This window comes from Bombina bombina, chromosome 2 (assembly GCF_027579735.1).
Source record: "Bombina bombina isolate aBomBom1 chromosome 2, aBomBom1.pri, whole genome shotgun sequence".
NCBI lineage: Eukaryota > Metazoa > Chordata > Amphibia > Anura > Bombinatoridae > Bombina > Bombina bombina.
Genome location: NC_069500.1, coordinates 216,014,497 through 216,030,770, shown reverse-complemented (window position 1 = coordinate 216,030,770; position 16,274 = coordinate 216,014,497).

The window sequence follows — 16,274 nt, the reverse complement described above, 5'->3', positions numbered from 1 at the left end:
GATTAGGGGTACATAAGTATAACGTAGGTGGCGGTAGGCAGATTAGGGGTTAAAAATTTTAATCGAGTGGCGGCGATGTGGGGGGACCTCGGTTTAGGGGTACATAGGTAGTTTATGGGTGTTAGTGTAGTTTAGGGTACAGTAGTTAAGAGCTTTATGAACCGGCGTTAGCCAGAAAGCTCTTAACTCCTGCTTTTTTCAGGCGGCTGGAATCTTGTCGTTAGAGCTCTAACGCTCACTGCAGAAACGACTCTAAATACCAGCGTTAGAAAGATCCCATTGAAAAGATAGGCTACGCAAATGGCGTAGGGGGATCTGCGGTATGGAAAAGTCGCGGCTGTAAAGTGAGCGTTAGACCCTTTAATCACTGACTCCAAATACCAGCGGGCGGCCAAAACCAGCGTTAGGAGCCTCTAACGCTGGTTTTGACGGCTACCGCCGAACTCTAAATCTAGGCCCTAGTTTGATATTGAAATTTTATCTCTGCTCAACAGTATGACAAAGAACATGGTTGTGATTAATTTCATTTGTATGCATGGAAGGGTTTGTCCCACGCTTGTGCAGAAGACTATATCTTCATTTCAAGACATCAAAGGTCATGAAGGAAAACAATGTACTGTGGGAATATGGGATTTAGTCTTTGCCTAGTCACTGAAACTGATTTAATATATATATTTAAAAAGCACAAATTGGAAGTGTTAATTACAGCATTTGGCCAAGTTGTGATAGCCCGAGGACCACTTCAAGGTCTGTCTCTTCCTGGGTCCAAAACCTAAAGCTTCAACCAAACAACTGTAACACAGGCCTGTGTAATCTTTCTGGAAACATACAAAACAGAAATCGAATGTACTCTCAAGTACATTTAAAACCACTAGCAGAACTCACAGTTCTGTGTGCTTACCAGAAGTCACAGACAGATGCATTTGCTTACAGTGAACCAGGCAGTTAACCCCTAACCAGTCTGGGTGTAACGTCCATAGGAGAGACTATATGAAAATATAAACACAACACATAGAAAATCTGGCACTCACTTGCAAGTGCATAGCTAGATTGAAACGAAAACTGGCCGAGTTAGTGACAGCATTTGACCAAATGGTGATAGGCCCAGGACCGCATTAGGGTCTCTTCCTCCCTGTGCCCTAACCTAAAGCCATACATGCAGACTTTTAACCATTGTATACTGTAACTAACTATTCCAATTTGAATGCCATGTAGTATAGCATCAAGCTATTCAAGTTATAGTGCGAGTGAACATCATACAATGTATCATGTCCGTCGCTCATCGATAAATGCAGACAGCATACACTGTCGGCATGTATCATTGCACAAGCAGTTCTGGTGAACTGCTTGTACAATGCCGCCCCCCGTAGAGTCGCAGTCACTAGCAGGGGGTGTCAATCAGCCCCATCGTATAGGATTGTGCGGATTGAAGACCGCAGCCTCAGAGGCAATGGACAAGTTATGGAGCAGCGGCCTTTAGACTGCTGCTTCATAACAAGTGTTTCCGGTGAGCCTGAAGGTTCACGCTGAAACAGGGGCATCAAGCTCCATTCGGAGCTTGATCATTCAGCCCCATAGGGTTTACTTTCCAGCACTCCAATTGTTCACTCTTTAACACAGAAAACTAAAAAAAGGCCATGTGTGGATGATTATTTATAATGGAAGGTTTCTCTAATTATGAACTATGAATTATGAACTTTGATCAGATTGTGGTTGAGTATTATAATAATGGAGATATACATAAAGCTATTTTTGCTACATTTGAGTGTGAAATGGGTGCTATGATTTTTTAGATAATTATATATATATAAAGTAGAAGAAGATTGCACTCCAAGCTGACAGTTGATCCAATGCCCTGGGTGCAGCAAAACACGCAAACAAAGATAGAAAAAAAGCGCACTCCAAGGGATCCTTATTCAGGCACTTTTAATAGTGAATGTTTTCGGACGTTATGCATCCGAAAAAGTTCACTATTAAAAGTGCCTGAATAAGGATCCCTTGGAGTGCGCTTTTTTTCTATGTTTATATATATATATATATATATATATATATATATACACGTGCTCATTTAAAGCCACGAGCAAAACTTTGGCTATTTTCAGCACTGGATTTATTAGTGTCAAAATGCAATATAAAAAGATCTGTGTAAATCCACATTTAATTTGATTTCATTTTCAGAAGAAAAAAGATGTCTTCCACTGTTACTAAAGAGGTTCTAGAAAGAACATAAAGCTAAGGAATTAGATGCAGCATGCTACACAACAATAGCTTATTTATATCGCCAATATTATAGTACTGTAGTCAACTCTTATAATACAAATATTATACAGTAAAATAATGTCTAGAATTGCATTATAGCAACATTACAATTAAATTATATTATATCAGATACCTTCAACCCCCACTGGGCCTGGGTAATAGAAAAATACTTTTGTGGCACTAATCAGTTTTATAACTATTCCATTTTGCCAACAAATGATCAATTCATGAGCAAAAATATGAAAACTTTATTAGAAATGTATTAATGTACATGACTAATTTTTGTAAATGCATTTTTATTTTATTTCAGTGGCAAGTAAATTGCAATCCAAAAATGCACGTTTTTTTATTATTATTTGTTTTCAATAAAATGCATAAAATAAATGTATCCATCATTGATATCGGAAACTAATAAATAAATATAGCAGATTAAAGAGTTGGAAATGAAACATTCATGATTTAAATATAGGGCTTTTTGATATAAAATTCATTAGTATGGCAAGAAATATCACGCCGACCCTCGAATGGGCAGACCTTATAGAATGATCTAAGAAAAGGGGCTGAACCAAGAATCCCTGGAGAGCTGTGAGCTTACCTCTATAGCAAGTAATGAAGCTCACTAGAATAAAGATTCTCACAGGGGGGAGCAAATATAATAGGAAGCACCTAGCACTGATAGCAATTTTTTTGAAGAACTTACACATTTAATGATTTATATTCCATTTGTTTCTAGTGTTTTTTTATTCACTTTCATAGGAGCAGTGCATATTTTGAAAGAAAATCTCCATTTAGCAAGATAAAACCAAAAGATCTACAGGTGTAATATCCTTAGATCATTTTGATACAAATTGCAAATAAACTTCCTACAAACACACCCTAAGAACACCCTGCTCATCCAACTATAGAAATATAAGGAACCCTTCAAATTTATAGTTCATGCCTTACATAAAAGTGTTATAGTTTTAATTGAATATGTTTTTTTCTCTGTTATTTAAGGATGATTTATATGACATAATGTAAATTACATCTTGCAGTGGGGTTTTAACACGTATTTGTATTTATATTGTTTATATGCCCAATGTAATTCTAATTTTTACAGCATAAATTCAATGTCCTTTTGAAATACTTATTTTATTGAGCCCTGTCCTGTATGTATGCATGTATGTATGTATATATGTATGTATGTATGTATATATGCTGGTATATATGTATGTATGTATGTATGTATATATGTATGTATATATATATATATATATATATATATATATATATGTATATATATATATATATATATATATGTATATATGAATATATGTATGCATGTATGTATGTATATATGTATCTACATATGTATGTATGTATGTATCTATATATATATATATGTATATACAGTATGTATGCATGTATGTATGTTTGTATGTATGTATGTATATATGTATGTATATATGTATGTATGCATGTATGTATATATGTATGTATGTATATATGTATGTATATCTATCTATCTATATATATATATATATATATATATATATATATATATATATATGTTTATATGTATGCATGTATGTATATATGCATGTATGTGTTTATATATGTATGTGTTTATATATGTATATACGCATGTATGTATATATGTTTATACGTATGTATGTATATATGCATGTATATATGTATGTTTATATGTATGTATGTATATATATCTATCTATGCATAAATGTATGTATATATGTATGTATGTATATATGAATGTATGTATCTATGTATATATGTATGTATGTATGTATGTATGTATGTGTGTGTGTATGAAGGGGAGCATTCCCCGAAACGTTACCAAATAAACTATCTGTTTATACTTAAGTCCAGAGAGTGCTGTTTCCTGTTTGCTACATTTTACCTACTCTAGCACCCTGGCCCTTGGAGAACTGTTTGTGAGAGTGCACCTGCCTCATTTTGTATATATATATATACACATATATTATATATGTATGTATGTATATATGTATGTATGTATATATGTATGTATATATGATAAATTATATACTACGGCTGCTGTATTCCATTTATCAGACAATGTAAAAACATAGCTTATATCTTGTATACAATATGTCCCATTGTAGTGATTTTTACTGGGTGCAATTTTCTTAGACACACACACATGTTTCAGGTTAGGGATAAACACCCCTAATCTTACACTTATTAACCCCTAATCTGCCGCCCCCGACATCACCGACATCTAAATTATAATTGTTAACCCCTAATCTGCCGCTCCGGACACCGCCGCCACCTACATTATACTTGTGAACCCCTAATCTGCTGCCCCCAACATCACTGACACCTACATTATATTTATTAATCCCTAATCTGCTGCCCCCAAAGTCGCTGCAACCTACCTACACTTATTAACCCGTAATCTGCCGCCTCCAACGTCGCCGCCACTATATTAAAGTTATTAACCCCTAAACCTAAGTCTAACCCTAAACCTAACACCCACTAACTTAAATATAATTTAAAAAAATCTAAATAAATATTAATATCATTAACTACATTATTTCTACTTAAAACTAAATACTTACCTGTAAAATAAACCCTAAGATAGCTACAATATAACTAATAGCTACATTGTAGCTAGCATAGGGTTTATTTTTATTTTACAGGCAAGTTTTTATTTAGTTTAAGTAGGTAGAATAGTTATTAAATAGTTATTAACTATTTAATAACTACCTAGTTAAAATAAAGACAAATTTACCTGTAAAATAAAACCTAACCTAAGTTACACTAACACCTAACACTACACTATAATTAAATAAATTAACTAAATTAAATGCAATTACCTAAATTAAATTAGCTAAAGTACAAAAACAAACAAACACTAAATTACAGAAAATAATAAACAAAATACAGAAATTTAAACTAATTACACCTAATCTAATAGCCCTATTAAAATAAAAAAAGCCCCCCCCCCAAAATAAAAAAAAACCCTAGCCTAAACTAAACTACCAATAGCCCTTAAAAGGGCCTTTTGCGGGGCATTGCCCCAAAGTAATCAGCTCTTTTACCTGTAAAAAAAAAATACAAACAACACCCTCAACAGTAAAACCCACCACCCACACAACCAACCCCCCAAATAAAATACTATCTAAAAAAACCTAAGCTCCCCATTGCCCTGAAAAGGTCATTTGGATGGGCATTGCCCTTAAAAGGGCAGTTAGCTCTTTTGCAAGCCCAAACCCCTAAACTAAAAAATAAATCCACCCAATAAACCCTTAAAATAACCTAACACTAACCCCCTGAAGATCGACTTACCGGGAGACGTTTTCATCCAAGTCAGGCGAAGTGGTCCTCCAGATGGGCAGAAGTCTTCATCCAAGCCGGGCTAAGTGGTCCTCCAGACGGGCAGAAGAAGGTAAATTTGTCATATTTTAACTAGGTAGTTATTTAATAACTATTCTACCTAGTTAAAATAAATATTAGTTATATTGTAGCTATCTTAGGGTTTATTTTACAGGTAAGTATTTAGTTTTAAATAGGAATAATTTAGTTAATGATAGGAATATTTATTTAGATTTATTTAAATTATATTTAAGTTAGGGGGTGTTAGGTTTAGGGTTAGACTTAGGTTTAGGGGTTAATAACTTTAATATACTGGCGGCGACTTTGGGGGCGGCAGATTACGGGTTAATAAATGTAGGTAGGTGGTGGCGATGTTAGGGCTGGCAGATTAGGGGTTAATAATATTTAACTAATGTTTGCGAGGCGGGAGTGCGGCGGTTTAGGGGTTAATATGTTTATTATAGTGGTGTCGACATTGGGGGCGGCAGATTAGGGGTTAATAAGTGTAGGTAGGTGGCAGCGACATTGGGGGCGGCAGATTAGGGGTTAATAACTATAATGTAGGTGTCAGCGATGTTGGGGTCAGCAGATTAGAAGTTAATAAGTATAATGTAGGTGGCTGCGGTATCCGGAACGGCAGATTAGGGGTTACATTTTTTATTTTAGTATTTGCGATGCGGGAGGGCCTCGGTTTAGGTGTTAATAGGTAGTTTATGGGTGTTAGTGTACTTTTTAGCACTTTAGTTATGAGTTTTATGTTACGGCGTTGAACCATAAAACTCATAACTACTGACTTTTAAATGCGTTAGGACTCTTGACAGGGTAGGGTGTACCGCTCACTTTTTGGCCTCCCAGGACAGAGTCATGATACCGGCACTATGGAAGTCCCATAGAAAAAAGACTTTACGAAGTTTACGTAAGTCGTTTTGCGGTAAGGCCAAAGAAGTGTGCGGTCACCCTAAACCTTCAAGACTCGTAATACCAGCGGGCGTAAAAAAGCAGCGTTAGGACCTCATAATGCTGCTTTTTTACCCTAACGCACAACTCGTAATCTAGTCGTATGTTTTTTTATGTTTTTTGATGCTGCATAGCAACCGTTTTGGCGGATTTCTGTGTTGGGGGAGGGATCAGATTTGGTTTAAATGATTGTTTGTTCTTTTTAATCTTGTTGGTCTGATGAAGGGATGAACACCCCAAAACGTCACTGTTGTACACTTGATAAGAGAGTGCTTCGTCCTTCAGCTCTATGTATATATATATATATTTAGCAATAACTTGAGACCGCACTCTGAGGACTTAATCGAAACCGCTACCGTGGTGTTTTAATTCATGTAACGTTTCGGGGTCTCCCCCTTTGTCAAACATGTTTGACAAAGGGGGAGACCCCGAAACGTTACATGAATTAAAACACCACGGTAGTGGTTTGGATTAAGTCCTCAGAGTGCGGTCTCAAGTTATTGCTAAATGTGTGTTTTTATGCACCGCACCGGGGCAGAAGATTATAACTCGTGAGTGCTTGGTGACAACATTTGTAACTATATATATATATATATTTTTTTTTTTTTTTTTGTTTGTATGTATGTACTGTATATATGTATGTATATATCTAAGTTATGCCCCTTAGCCAGATACACAGCTAACAGTGTAAAATGTGCCTTTAGATCAACCTGTCATGAACTATTTAGCAGTAGCACTAATGGATTATTTTACATCATCTAATCTGAGTAGAATGCTTAGGCCCTGAAACATTTTAGTTTACTTCTGTTATCAAATGTACCTTTGTCTTTTTGTAACCTTTATGAAAACTTAGTTAATTTCCATAAGAGCATACAGAGTATGCATGTGACTTAAGCACTAGATCTAAATATTTTGTTACAGACACTCTTACCATATATCGTTTAAGGCATGTGCTCTCTCTTGACCCTATGAAAATATACTCTAATGGAAAGGAGTGACATTTAACAAAGGTTACAAAGGAAAATAAGTAAATTTAATAATAGTAAATAAGATTTTGTTTATGAAAAAAAAATTGTAAGTGCTATCTGAATCATAACATTTTAATTGTGTTTTCCATGTCCCTTTAGTCATTATGAGAAAATAATTGGGAGTCTTTTTTTTTTTTTTTTTTTTTTTTTTTATTGAGGTTTTTAGCATATTAACAAGAAAATAAAATTAAGAATACAAGGTATCAACATATCAAAGTAGTTGGAATAGTATACAGTAGGCTAGTATCAAACTTCAGCACCCACTGAGCGCTCATCAGAACTTATAAATCAAGTATACTCATTATAGTATATAGAGTAGCAATAGGTAAAATAGTCACAGTGAGCAGATAATATAGACACCAATGAAACCTCATTTTTCAATACAGGTATATAGATGGGGTAACTGTGGAATGGGCCACTCATGGGCTCCGAGAATTAGAAACTAGGTGATGGGTGAAAGTTACCTGGAGGTCACTCTTGGACCATATGATAACGGAGAAGGGGGGAAGTCAGCAGACAAGAGCTGCTCTAAGATTGGGGAGGGGGGGGGACGTGTCCAGGGAATATAATGACAGGAAAAGGTATACTGGGTTACCATCTAATTGAAGGATAGACATCTGACACGGTGCATAAGAGACATGTTGGCAATGGTCAGTATTTTATGCTCTTATTGGGCTGACTGTTACAGGTAAGGATATGGGCCTGCTGGTTTAAGGAAATGGGGAGGGGGTGCTATAGTCTCCTGACAAAAGATACACTGGTATAGTTTAAAGTAGGATCCAAGGTAATTGCTATCACCAAACCGATGGCTACATCTTAGTCTGTTAAGGTCTGAATAGCTAATATGTAGGAAATATGTAGAATTCGTTGTGGGTCGATAAATAGTGGGATATGTTCATAATGATATGTTACCTGGAAACATGTATCTGGGCATATAAGCCTGTATCAGAGCCTTTATAAGAAGAGCATCTAGGAGAAATGTAGACAAATCCCTCATGTACACACTAGGCTTCTATAGATATTAGGTGAATACAGTTAGACTTATTGACAAAGAATGAAAGTGTGACAGATATAAAACAGCACAAATTACAACACTTTGCTGATGAGATCTCTGATATGGAGTTGCGGGAGAGCAGCAAGTAAGTATGCGCAGTAGATAAGTAGGTGTGCTGCAGAGTGCGAGTGTCAGGGTCTTTTGAATTAGACCCTCTCCTGTCCTTTACATTCCAGATATATGATGCAGGGGCAATTGGGTCAGCTAACGTGGCAACATGTCAAATGTAGCTAATATATTTGAGAGCAATTATAGTCTAATTGTAATGAGTGGCGGATGGAAAAGGAGACGTGTCAGCAGGCATAAATACAGAGTATAGTCTATCTAGGAGGGGATATAGAGGATAGAAAGAAAGAGGAGGAAAGTGGGCTGCAATTGTGGGAAGAGAGAAGTCTCAGATGTGTGTAGTTGTATATGAAGAGATCAGACTGCAGATGGGGTCATGAAAATGTAATGTTTAGGGTTAAAACCATCAGGGAGTGAGAATGAGGTAGGATTCTATTGGGATTGACTACAAGAGGCAGGATGAGATGGGATTATAATAGCTGGATACTGAAACTGCTATGATAAGACCAGAAGGGGTATAGGATATTGACGGGCACAATGAGGGTGGTTAAACATGTAGCCTAAACCCCCCAGGAGTAAAACAATATAAGTGCAGTACACACTAGACATAGGGAAACCTGAAAAAAAAAAAAGGCATATAGGCTACGTGCTCGCATATTTTAAAGTAAATTAGTAGGCTTATCTTAAAAATAAAATGGCTTACAATAAGGATCTTGGGAGAGCAGCATGATACACAGAAGTCAGGAGCAGTCTATAGCTATCTAATGTGAACCATGTGTCTAAAAGCCTGTAGTCCAACAATAACATAAACATTTAAATGATCTTCTAATCTAAACAATAAAGGGAATAATAAAAAAAAAAAACAGAAGTTTTTAGGCTCAGCTCAAACATGGATATGTACTTAAGTCCCTTAGGGCTGAAGAAGGAGACTTTAAGATCGTAGTTATATCCCTCCTAACCCACTCCTATTCTAGTGTCAGTCAATAAACCATGGTGGGACTTTGGAAGAATCTTTGTGCTGAGGTGGGATTCTTGCATGAGGGAGCTTTGCAGGACATACCATTTACAGGCAGGAACCAATTCTAATGTCCGATCTTCCCTTCCCCATGCAGTATGTTCTGCACAATGAGTATCAGGAGAGTGAGAGATTTGTTTGCGGAGTCAGCCGTACCTCCCGCAACTTTGACTTGACAGCATAGTCTGGGAGGGAGAGGGAGCTGAAAAAACTGCTGAGTGATGGACGGTGATCCTGCTCGCTCTGATGAAACCACAACGGGGCATAGTGAACTGTCAGCGCTAGGCTGTGTCAGGCAGTTAACCGTCTCCTCATATAGTATGGCCATTGGGACTTCGGTAAGCTGCTCCTCCGGTGTCCGCTCATGCCCGTTTTGAGTAAGTAGCAAATCTTCTGCCGGGTCTGCAGAGTACGTGCTATAGCTGGTTAGGTTACCGGCGCCATCTTGGGTATACGGACCTGTGATAATAGACCGTAGATCTAGAAACTGTCTGTCAGCTTTATGGCCCAGCTCCTCCAGTAGAGCGGTTAGGTAGGAAAAGGTCTCCATCCCCAGAATATTTCAGAGACACTGTTACCCGGCTAGATGGTAAACCGGGGGGGAGGTGTTGCGATCTGTAGTTAGGCCGCTGAGTGGATGCCCGGGTAGAAAGTATCCTCCAGTATGAGAAAGAAGGCAGTATTATAGATAGCTTTGTACCTACAAACTTCATCCAAGTTGTCAGTTATAAGTATGTGGCTGGATTCCTCAGTAAAATGTAGATAGACATCAAGTCATTAAATTTGCCACGAGAGCTAGTGAAGATAGCATCCGACCATGGCTGCGGCTAGGACACGCCCCCCATTGGGAGTCTTTTTAATTGTTGTAATTAAAAAATAAAAAAAAAACTAATCAGAAACTTGTGATTTATGCATTATGCATCATTTAAAAAAATACCTCTTATTTAATTTTTAACTTCATTTTGTGAAGTGTCCATTATTTCCTGTAGCAGCCTCGCAAAAGTGTTGTCACTTGCTGTCATAAATCTTCTAGAGAAACAAGAGCTGGTTTACTGTTCACTGAACCCTAGAGAAACAGGAAGTCAATTTTGCCCATGCTCAGAAGAAACAGAATGCAACTTAAGTTCTCAGCATGTCAGCTATCTTATCTAACTACAAGCTGTGGCTGCAGTAAAAATTTCTAAGTGCTTATTTTACACTATGACTCTTAATATTTGGTTGTAATATATGTTGTTTGCTGGGGGTTTTTACCACCAAAATTATGTTTACTTTGATTTAACATATTTTTGTTTTTTACTAAAGGAGCACTGTGTCTTATCTCTTTAATGAGTTGTGCCAATATAGAGCTGTAGTGTATAATGCATTTATAATAAGAAAAAAATATACATCATATAAACATCATTCAAATACTTAGGTCCAGCATTCAAATATTTATGTCATGCAATATTTTTATATGCATATGTTAATATATCATAAAAATCAGAAGAAACACTACAATCCTTAAAAAGCTTGGTTTAATTATTCATATAAAATAATTTAAAAAAAAGCACACTTCAAAATTTGGCAACGAGCTTTAAAAACAGAAAAAAGCAGGTAGATTCATGTTCAGGAACCAGTCTATCCTACATGTTTCGGTAGTTCCTTAATCATGGATATGTTAATATATGACAATTTAAAATAAGACTATACATTGGGGTGGAGCTTGCCATAAAATGGAGAAGTCGCACTTCTTGTAAGCTCCGTGGTCCGAGCGCTATTTAATACAATTTGCAGGGTAAATAACAACCCTTTTTCCTCCTTCCCTTCACCCATCATGCCACTCATCATTACGGACACTAAAGGTCTGTTTGAAAGGCTCACTATCAAACATACAGGACCGCTATCACGAACAGACCCGTTTGGCGCCAAATCTTTGACCTGCATCACTCTGAGATCCTTAACCTCACACAGCCAAATCTCCCCAGTGGACACCCGGATACAGACGGTATATTGTGAGGAGTCATGATCTGTCCCTGCAAAGGCCCGATCGGAGAAAGATACATTGCCTGGCCCACCGCCTCACTACATAGAGCTGCGGCTCATGCAGCCTTAAATTATCCCGGAGCGGTTACGGCCCTACATCGCACAAATCTGCTTACCAAAGAACGGATATTTGGACATCATCCTCCGGATCACATGCTACCCCTTAGCTGGCCATAATGGTTTTGTGCACACATTCAGGCAAATACATAGGAGTTCAGCATGGACTTTGCTCCTCATAACCACAGGTGTATATTCTCAGTCACCTCTCACTCCTAGATGTCAGGATTCCTGTGAGCCAGTCATCTACAAGGGGTTAGTGTGTGTTCCTTACCTACCTATGTCTCTATATGCCCCACAGACTTTCTCACACCACTAGACCTTAATATTACAACTTTAGGTCTCTACCTATACCCGGCCCATACTGCCACAAAACCTAAGGGCATTCCTCTTGATAATCCAACTCCACCTAAAGGGTCCCAGATATTCATAATTGTTGAGAGTGTGATACTTATTACCTGACCCTGGGAGAAAAGAGCATCCCTACTATAGCCTATTCTCTATGGTTATTATACAGTTTATATTCTAGAAGAGCTCTCTTTTAGTGGGTTACTTTCACACACTCTACAGGATAAGTACTCATATAGGCGTGATATACCAGTCAAACCTTCCACAACTGTACAAACTTACTACTTCACTTGCTGAGTGTACATCTCCATCAAGGAACTAAGCTGTCATCTTTACTGACATCAGCCCACCCGCCTGCCATATTAAAGCTATCTAATCTCAACACTACCTGTTCTTTCTCCCCCCTTTCCGGTCGGCCCTTTTTGCCTACGGGTCATATCCAACATTCCTTTTTCCCATATCGCACTATGAGAGCACCTTCCCCAGGAGAGAGACAGATATATATTTATTGCTGTGGACCTTAAATCAAGCAATATTCCCAGAACTTTTCTCTACTAAGCCACGTAGTCTCTATATCTCATTGGACTTCTTATACCTACTATTAACAGCCTATCTATCTTCCTTCATTACCCTTTTTTGTCACATCACCAAACAGAAATGATGTGCTAAATCTACTAACCAGGGGGTGCCAGACCTATACTCTTTATCCATTCAAATCCAGAGGAAGATTACTGCTCTACTCACTAGTGTGACATTCCTACCTGAAGACACCTTTCATCTCACACTATGGCTCATTCCCAAAAGAGGAAACAGAAACAACCTGATGTCTCTAAAAGAACAGAACAGATCACTTTAATAAAAATCCACTATGAACAAGATCTGTCAGATGAAGACTCCAGGGAGTCGATTCCTTCAATTAAAGATCACGTAGAGCTGAAAGTCACTCCACAGACAGATCTCTCCTTGAGCACTCCTCTATATTTGACTCCATTAAAGTGCTGTCTGATAAAATGGACTCTCATCACACATCTCTCAAACAAGAGCTCAAACTGTCAGTTTCTGAACTCAAAAGAGACAAATCATCTGGGAGAACAGACCAAAGTGTTGGAAAGGAAACACGTAGATCACATAAATCTCTTTTCTTACACTCAGTCTTAACAGAAATTATATCTGATCTAGAATCCATAATTGCGGACCTAGAGGACAGGTCACGCCGTAATAACATCAGGATACGCGGTATCCCGGAGGACATTGGGACGGCGGATCTACCTGGATTCCTAATGAGACTATTTAAGGAACTATTAGGACAATTAGAAGATCAAGAAACCCTAATCAACAGAGCCCACTGAGCTCTCCGCCCCAGAAATGCCAACTCTGGTACCCCAAGAGATGTCATAATTAGACTACGCTACTACACATTAAAAAAAAATACTCAGGGCCTCATTCCTAAATAAAAACTTGAAAGACTTACCACACAATTCAAATTTTCCTGGACCTCTCCTCTCATACCCTAGCTAAAAGATGCACTTTTCAACAAGTCACTCAGTGTCTTCGCAAAAAACTGTGTGAAATATAGATGGGGCTTTCCTGTCAAACTCTTTTTTCAATTTGAAGAACATTCCTATGCCATTTCCACATCATACCAAGGCATGAAACTTCTACTCTCCTTAGACCTGCATCATCTCTCAGATCAAAACAAAGGCCTGACAGACAATCCTGATGAACTTAATGACACTGAACCTGAATGGCTCCCATTGCCGAAAAGGTCCAACCACCAATCCAAGAGAAGCGACCTGACTGCTCAAACCGAAGAATCCTAACTTTGCATTCTATTTCTCTATATAGGACACTTGTAATAGTGGAAAACGCTTATTTCCCATAAAACCTTACTATCAATAAATCAGAGGACAGTGGCTCCCCATTGGTCCCTGGGGGAGACCCTCACCCTCTTATCTCTGCCTTAGCAAATGGTTGTGGGATCACAACCTGGACGACAAGTGTCCTTTTTTAAATGTTCAACTGTTTAAAAAAATGTTTATTTTTATTATAGTAAATGTTAACTTTAATATTTATACAAATTGATTTTTAGCTTAGCTTCTGTTTGAGTCTACTTGGAGTAACATTAATATAACTGGTTGTCATGTTTACACCTGTTACAAAATATGATAACCATTGTGAATTGAAACTTGCACCTCTATTATTTCTTTTAACAACTCTACATATCCAACTGCCACACCCTCACGCCATTTGACGTTATTAGATTCCAAGAGTCCTTGCTCCCAATCTCAATATGTCTTAATATTACTTATGTTCTATCCTCTAATATGTTATGGACCCCAAGCCTTTGGTTCCAGTTTTCTCATTCTAACTGACTCTTGAGATATAATATAGCACACTAACCATATTAGTTCACACTAAAACACTCAAATGTAATAGGTCCATGACCAGTACTCTGCGACTAGGATGATATGTGATAATGATATATGTCATTAGCCCATACCTCATATACATTCCCATGTACCTCTAATAGAAACCAATTCAAGAGAAACATCCCACATAGAGACATTCTCTATGACCTTATACTTCCAGTGACATCAATACCATTCTATACGGTCTCACTCATGCATAAGACATATAGATCTATCTATTACAAGCCAATTCATCCCCTTACCAACTATGATTCTACTCTACTCATTCATTGAATAGTTACTCAGAGACTTACATCTTTTGATATTTTTTATTTTACTCAAAAGTTATGTGTTCCTTAGTATGTTATGCATTTGATTGTTTAGTTAACTTGTTTTATCACTGTTAATACTAATGTAACAAATCTTGTTAGCCCATACCCCGATATAGGCACCCTCTATACTCAACTTCACTACTATTACTCACACTGTCTCCCTCTTCCTTTTTTTATGCGATGACATATCCCACCTGATAGAGTAACCCCAGCACCCCTTTCATGAAACCCAGATAAAATCTAACTATCAACCACAAACCCCCCCTCCTTTTTCCCTACTCTTTGCATTAGCCTTACTGCTGACACTTTGTCAGTCACCCACAGTGTTCAGACAACCTTTCTGATGAACCTTTAGTGTACTATTGTACACATTTTACTCTTACATTACCAGAAGCTCCTCCCCCCCCATATTACCCCCTACAACCTATGAGCTCTTGTCCACTGAACACCTCCCCCCTGAGACATTTAAGCATGGCAATCAACCACCTGTATGAATCGAACTTGTAGATACACTACTTTCCCACCCACTCATCCTTATTTCCTTAGTTCCGCTTACTCTGCAAGAATAATACCATATAAGGTATAAAATAATTAAAAGAGGATCAAATCTTTAGCCTCGAGCTCCAGTCCCCTTATACATTTCCCCCACGGATAGTTCCTATACTCTATCTTCAGTTATAACTAATTGCAATTCATTTTTGTTTTACATATATACTGTCTGCTTATCCTTGCTCCTGGTTTATATTATGACATTTTGTACTGAACACACTGTTTCCCTGCGTGGATAAGTTATGTTACTGTTCATGTACCGAACTTCCTCAATAAAAAAATGTAAACATAAAACAAAACAAAAAATAAGACTATACATATTTGGCATAATTGATATTGTTTTACATGACATTTGGCATATTTGATTAAAGAAGATACACATTATCCCATGCACTAGGTGATTTAAATAAGCTTGGAGGATGTGACATAATACAAAACCCAGAGAAAACCAAATATTAAGAGTCATAAGCAATGACAACCACCTTTGTTTGAATTAGCCGTACTCCTATCTATCATTGAGGGAAGAATGACACTGGATATATCAGGTATTTGCTGCACAAACATTCATTACGTGCATGGAATTATCCCAAACTATACACTATAGAGTGGACCCATTTTACAGGAATAAGCACTAAGAAAGGAAAATAATACAAACAATGTAAAGTGAATACAATTTTTCTCACACACACAGACAATAAAATATTGGTATTTATTTTCCCATAAAATAATATTTTCAGGGCATATTTTATTACAGTTCTGTTAACCCTATACACGTGCTTTATGTGCATTATGAGTTTTTCTATATAAATGAATGTGATTATAGAAAGATCTCAGCTTAAATGTAAA